Raw genomic sequence first — 6,000 nt, 5'->3', positions numbered from 1 at the left:
TGACTGCTGTCAGAGTAGCAAATGAGAAATAGAGCTATGAAAACCACCACTGTTAGAAGCTCATTACAATAGTGAAAATGAGAGTCAAAACCAATGTAAACCATTTGAAGCCTGTCATGGTGACACATTCACATGAATATGTAAACTCAGTACAGTGTGAAGCAGGTGAAACAATATCTGTCATTGAATAGTTTTAGTCCATGCAAGCACTGTATCTTTAGGAGGATGAGCGGGGCAAGCAGGAGCCTCTATGGAGGATTTGTGTGTGGATCATTTAAAGAGAGAAAACTCCTATGAGTGGTTGAGATGTAAACAAGCCTTTTAGAGTGGTTTCGTGTGAAATGGTTAATTGTAGAGAAACGTATCAATGTCAACAACACAAATACAGCCATTTAATTTATTATCCAAAAACAGTGAATGTACATGTGTTTTCTGAGTATTTTATTTGCTGCGCTTATCGCTGCTGTCGGAAGAAAACGTCGTATCTCCATTTTTGTCATTTTTCAGTTTCTGCCATAATTTCAAAGGATATGTTGCTCTTTACATTTTCTCTAAATTTCATAATGAATGAACCAAAAGAAACGGCCCAAAATGACTTGGAAAGATGTCTGGTTCCATTGACTTACATTAAATGCTGTATGCTTTTGCCTTCTCCTGTAAAGTTACCATTTTGGAGATACGAGGTTTTGACCCAACAACAGTGTTATAATGGTCAAACAGTGGTATATTTAAAAATAAAGCTTTCTTTAGATACTATTATACTTACAATAACAATGTGCCTCTCCAACATGGATCGATTTTAGAAATATGTTTTAGGCCAGTACCTCATCTCAAAACTATCGTAAAACAAAGTCTTGCTCTATGGGTCAATCAGATTTCTTACTGTACCGTGAGCTCAGTACTTGACATTAGGAAGAAAATGCTAAATTATGATCTGAATTAGAAATGAGTTAGAGTATGATATGAAGAGAGTCTGAGGAAAGTCTGTGTTCTGGCCGGGGAAGCTACAGTGCATATTTGTGGTTGGCCATGACCATCTTCAGTTGGCTGTGTTTGTTTATGACTCAGAGAGGGCAATAAAAGTCTTAAAACCCATGAGCATTCAGTGCATGGTGCAAATGGAAGCAGGATATTGTTTTAGTTCTTTTTACAAATGTAGTATTTGCACATTAGATAAGAAGCATTCCAGTAGCTAATTAGGAATAACTAGGTTATAAAAAGTGGTATTAGGAATAAAAATATGGTCACACATTCAAACCTTGGCATGTGCAGTCTAGTCAGTTTCAGCAAAAGGCAAGGGAAGGAGAAAATGTGATTTTTATGGATGTGGTAATGCTGGGGTAAAAACACACACACACACACACACACACACACACACACACACACACACACACACACACACACACACACACACTTCCATTACTGCAGCTTAGCCAGAGTCTGATCTGGTGCTGCTCTCTGATTTCATGTCAAATCCCGTTCAATTTATAAAACGCTCCTGCTAATGCTTTGTCACTCTCTGTGAGTTTAGAAGAGCATGAGTTCTTATGAGAAGAGTGTGTGTGTGTGTATGTGTGTATGTATATATATGTATGTATGTCCTCTCCTTGGATCACCACCTTATCGTGGTGGAGGGGTTTGCGTGCTTGAATGATCTTAGGAGCTATGTTGTCTGGAGCAAAAGCTCCTGGTAGGGTCTCCCATGGCAAACTGGTCCTAGGTGACAGGTCAGACAAAGTGTGATCCATAATAACCCCTATGAAGACACAAAAGCAGGACTTGTGTACCCTGCCCGGAACAGGGTTACCGGGGCCCCACCCTGGAGCCAGGCCTGGGGGAGGGGCTCGCCAGCGAGCGTCTGGTGGCTGGGCATTTACTCATGGTGCCCGGCCGGGCCCAGCCCGAAGGAGTTACATGAGTCCCCCCTCCTAGTAGTAGGGGTTCGGTGCGTTGTGGATCGGGCAGTGTCCGAAGGCGTGGGCCTTGGTGTTCTGATCCTCGGTTGCTGAAACTGGCTTTTGGAACTTGGAACGTTACCTCACTGGCGGGGAAAGAGCCTGAGTTGGTGCGCGAGGTTGAGAGATACCGGCTAGATATAGTCGGGCTCACCTCAACACACAGCTTGGGCTCTGGGTCCAATCTCCTTGAGAGGGGCTGGACTTTATTCTTTTCTGGAGTTGCCCATGGTGAGAGGCGGCGGGCAGGTGTGGGCTTTCTCATAGCCCCTCGACTCGGTGCCTGTATGTTGGGGTTTTCTCCGGTGGACGAGAGGGTAGCTTCCCTACGCCTTCGGGTTGGGGAACGGGTCCTGACTGTTGTCTGTGCTAATGCACCGAACAGCAGTTCAGAGTACCCAGCCTTCTTAGAGTCCTTGGGAAGGGTGCTTGAAAGTGCTCCTCCTGGAGACTCTATTGTCCTACTGGGGGACTTCAACGCTCACGTGGGCAATGACAGTGAGACCTGGAGGGGTGTGATTGGGAGGAATGGCCTCTCTGATCTGAACCCGAGTGGTGTTCAGTTTTTGGACTTCTGCGCAAACCACAGTTTGTCCATCACGAACACCATGTTCGAACACAAGGATGTCCATAAGTGCACATGGCACCAGGACACCCTAGGCCGCAGTTCAATGATTGACTTTGTAGTCGTGTCATCGGACTTGCGGCCATGTGTTTTGGACACTCGGGTAAAGAGAGGAGCTGAGCTGTCAACTGATCACCACCTGGTGGTGAGTTGGATCAGGTGGTGGGGGAAGATGCCGGTCAGACCAGGCAAGCCCAAACGTATAGTGAGGGTTTGCTGGGAACGTCTAGCAGAAGAACCTGTCAGATTGATCTTCAACTCACACCTCCGTCAGAACTTTGACCAGATATCGGGGGAGGGGGGGGACATTGACTCAGAATGGGCCATGTTCCGTTCCTCCATTGCTGAAGCGGCTGACTGTAGCTGTGGCCGTAAGGTAGTTGGTGCCTGTCGGGGCGGTAATCCTCGAACCCGGTGGTGGACACCCCAGGTGAGAGATGCCGTCAAGCTGAAGAAGGAGTCCTACCGGGCATGGTTGGCCTGTGGGACACCAGAGGCAGCTGGCAGGTATCGACAGGCCAAGCGATCTGCGGCTTCAGTTGTCGCCAAGGCAAAAACCCGTGTATGGGAGGAGTTTGGTGAGGCCTTGGAAAGTGACTTTAAGTCGGCTCCGAAAAGATTCTGGCAAACCGTCAGGCGACTCAGAAGGGGAAAGCAGTGTGCCACTAGCACTGTATATAGTGGAGATGGTGTGCTGCTGACTTCGACTGAAGACGTCATTGGGCGGTGGAAGGAATACTTTGAGGACCTTCTCAATCCCACCGACACGTTCTCCAGTGAGGAGGCTGAGTCTGGGGACATGGGAATAGGCTTGTCCATTACTGAGGCCGAAGTCGCTAAGGTAGTTAAGAAGCTCCTTGGTGGCAAGGCTCCAGGGGTGGATGAGATCCGCCCTGAGTTCCTCAAGGCTCTGGATGTTGTGGGGCTGTCTTGGCTGACACGCCTTTTCAACATTGCGTGGACATCGGGGGCGGTGCCACTGGATTGGCAGACTGGGGTGGTGGTGCCTCTTTTTAAAAAAGGGGACCGGAGGGTGTGTTCCAACTACAGGGGAATCACACTCCTCAGCCTCCCTAGCAAGGTCTATGCAGGGGTACTGGAGAAGAGAGTCCGGCTTATAGTCGAACCTCGGACCCAGGAGGAACAGTGCGGGTTCCGCCCTGGTCGTGGAACACTGGACCAACTCTTCACCCTCTCCAGGATTCTGGAGGGTTCATGGAAGTTTGCCCAACCAGTCCACATGTGCTTTGTGGATCTGGAGAAGGCATTCGACTGTGTTCCCCGGGGTATTCTGTGGGAGGTGCTTCGGGAGTACGGGGTACATGGCTCTTTGCTACGAGCCATTCAGGCCCTGTACAAACAAAGCTGGAGTTTGGTTCGCATGGCCGGCAGTAAGTCAGACTCTTTCCCAGTGAGAGTTGGACTCCGTCAGGGCTGCCCTTTGTCACCGATTCTATTCATAATTTTTATGGATAGAATTTCTAGGCGCAGTCAAGGGATGGAGGGTGTCCGGTTTGGTGACCTCAGGGTCACATCGCTGCTGTTTGCAGATGATGTGGTCCTATTGGGGACATCAGGCCGCGAACTTCAGCTTTTGCTGGATCGGTTTGCAGCCGAGTGTGAAGCGGCTGGGATGAGAATCAGTACCTCTAAATCCGAGACCATGGTTCTCAGGCGGAAAAGGGTGGAGAGCCCTCTCTGGGTCGGGGATAGGCTCTTGCCTCAAGTGGAGGAGTTCAAGTATCTCGGGGTCTTGTTCACGAGTGATGGTACAAGGGAGCGGGAGATTGACAGGCGGATTGGTGCTGGGTCAGCAGTGATGCGGGCTCTTTACCGGTCTGTTGTGGTAAAGAAAGAGCTGAGCCATAAGGCAAGGCTCTCGATTTACCGGTCGATCTACATTCCCACCCTCACCTATGGTCATGAGCTTTGGGTAATGACCGAAAGAATAAGATCGCGAATACAAGCGGCCGAAATGAGTTTCCTCCGCAGGGTGTCTGGACTCTCCCTTAGAGATAGAGTGAGAAGTTCAGTCATCCGGGAGGGACTCGGAGTAGAGCCGCTGCTTCTTCACGTCGAGAGGAGCCAGCTGAGGTGGTTCGGGCATCTGGTTAGGATGCCTCCTGGACGCCTCCCTCGGGAGGTGTCACAGGCGAGTCCACCTGGGAGGAGACCCCGGGGAAGACCCAGGACACGCTGGCGCAACTATATCGCCCAGCTGGCCTGGGAGCGCCTCGGAATCCCCCTTGGAGAGCTGGTGGAAGTGGCTGGGGAAAGGGAGGTCTGGGCTTCATTGCTTAGGATGCTGCCCCCGCGACCCGAACCCCGGAGAAGCGGAAGATAATGGATGGATGGATGGATGGATATATATATATGTGTGTGTGTGTGTGTGTGTGTGTGTGTGTGTGTGTGTGTGTGTTAGTGGTATAACATCTCTTGACTTCTTGTTGCAGTTTCATATCTCAAGATTACTAAAAGGCTCCCTTTGTACTTGTTAGAGCTTCATGTGCTCAAATTTCAAGTTGATTAGCTACAAAGCTGTAAAGTACATCCAATGAAGTGTCAGTTAGAAATGGACTGAAGGATCTCCATCATAGAAAACTACATTTTCCTCTTGTTTTTCACAAATGATATAGTGTGATATATGGTGCTTATATGGAATTAAGCTGCAAAACATCATATTTTTAATCTGTTTCCGTTTAAAATTTTTTACATATATTCAGCCTACAGCAGTTTAGCCACACTCATTCATACTAAAGTTAAGGAGTGTTTCAGCAGGACTGCTTTTTGAATGAAGCACAATACAGAGCAGCAAATCAGAACACAAGACATTTAGATACTCTTAAATGTACAGTAGCAAAAGCAACATATCCATTTCTGTCATGCCTAAATTCACACAAATATCATTAGTGGACCTCAGGGCACTGAGATGATGATAAGCAGCAAAATCACTTTGCACAGTGATGCCATTGTTTGCCAGTGTGAGAGACCGTCTACACTGGGCTTAGTTTTGCCACCTTACATCTATTCATTTTGACCCAGTTTACCACAGATTTTTTGCCACTGAAATGAAATGAATGTTCATTCATTTTCCTGTTGTGCTTACCTGCATGTCCCACTTACCCACCTAATGACACTCTAGTTTCTTTTCTTTGTTCTATATTCACTGTTGCATATTCATTGTCAAATCTAATTTATTATTCATATTGCTCTTGTTGTGTTATTGTTTTGCTATTCAGTGTTAGCCTAAGGAGGATGGGGTCCTCTTTTGAGTCTTGGTTCCTCTCAAGGTTTCTTCTTCCTGCTCTTGGGGAGTCTTTTTCTTGCCGCTGTTAACCTTGGCTTGTTTATTTGGGCCCAAATGTTCTGTAAAGCTGGTTTGAGACAACATCCACTGCAAAAAGTGCTATACAAATAAAT

This window comes from Pygocentrus nattereri, chromosome 7, assembly GCF_015220715.1.
Source record: "Pygocentrus nattereri isolate fPygNat1 chromosome 7, fPygNat1.pri, whole genome shotgun sequence".
NCBI classification, from domain to species: Eukaryota; Metazoa; Chordata; class Actinopteri; order Characiformes; family Serrasalmidae; genus Pygocentrus; species Pygocentrus nattereri.
Note: the sequence above shows the minus strand (reverse complement) of the source record.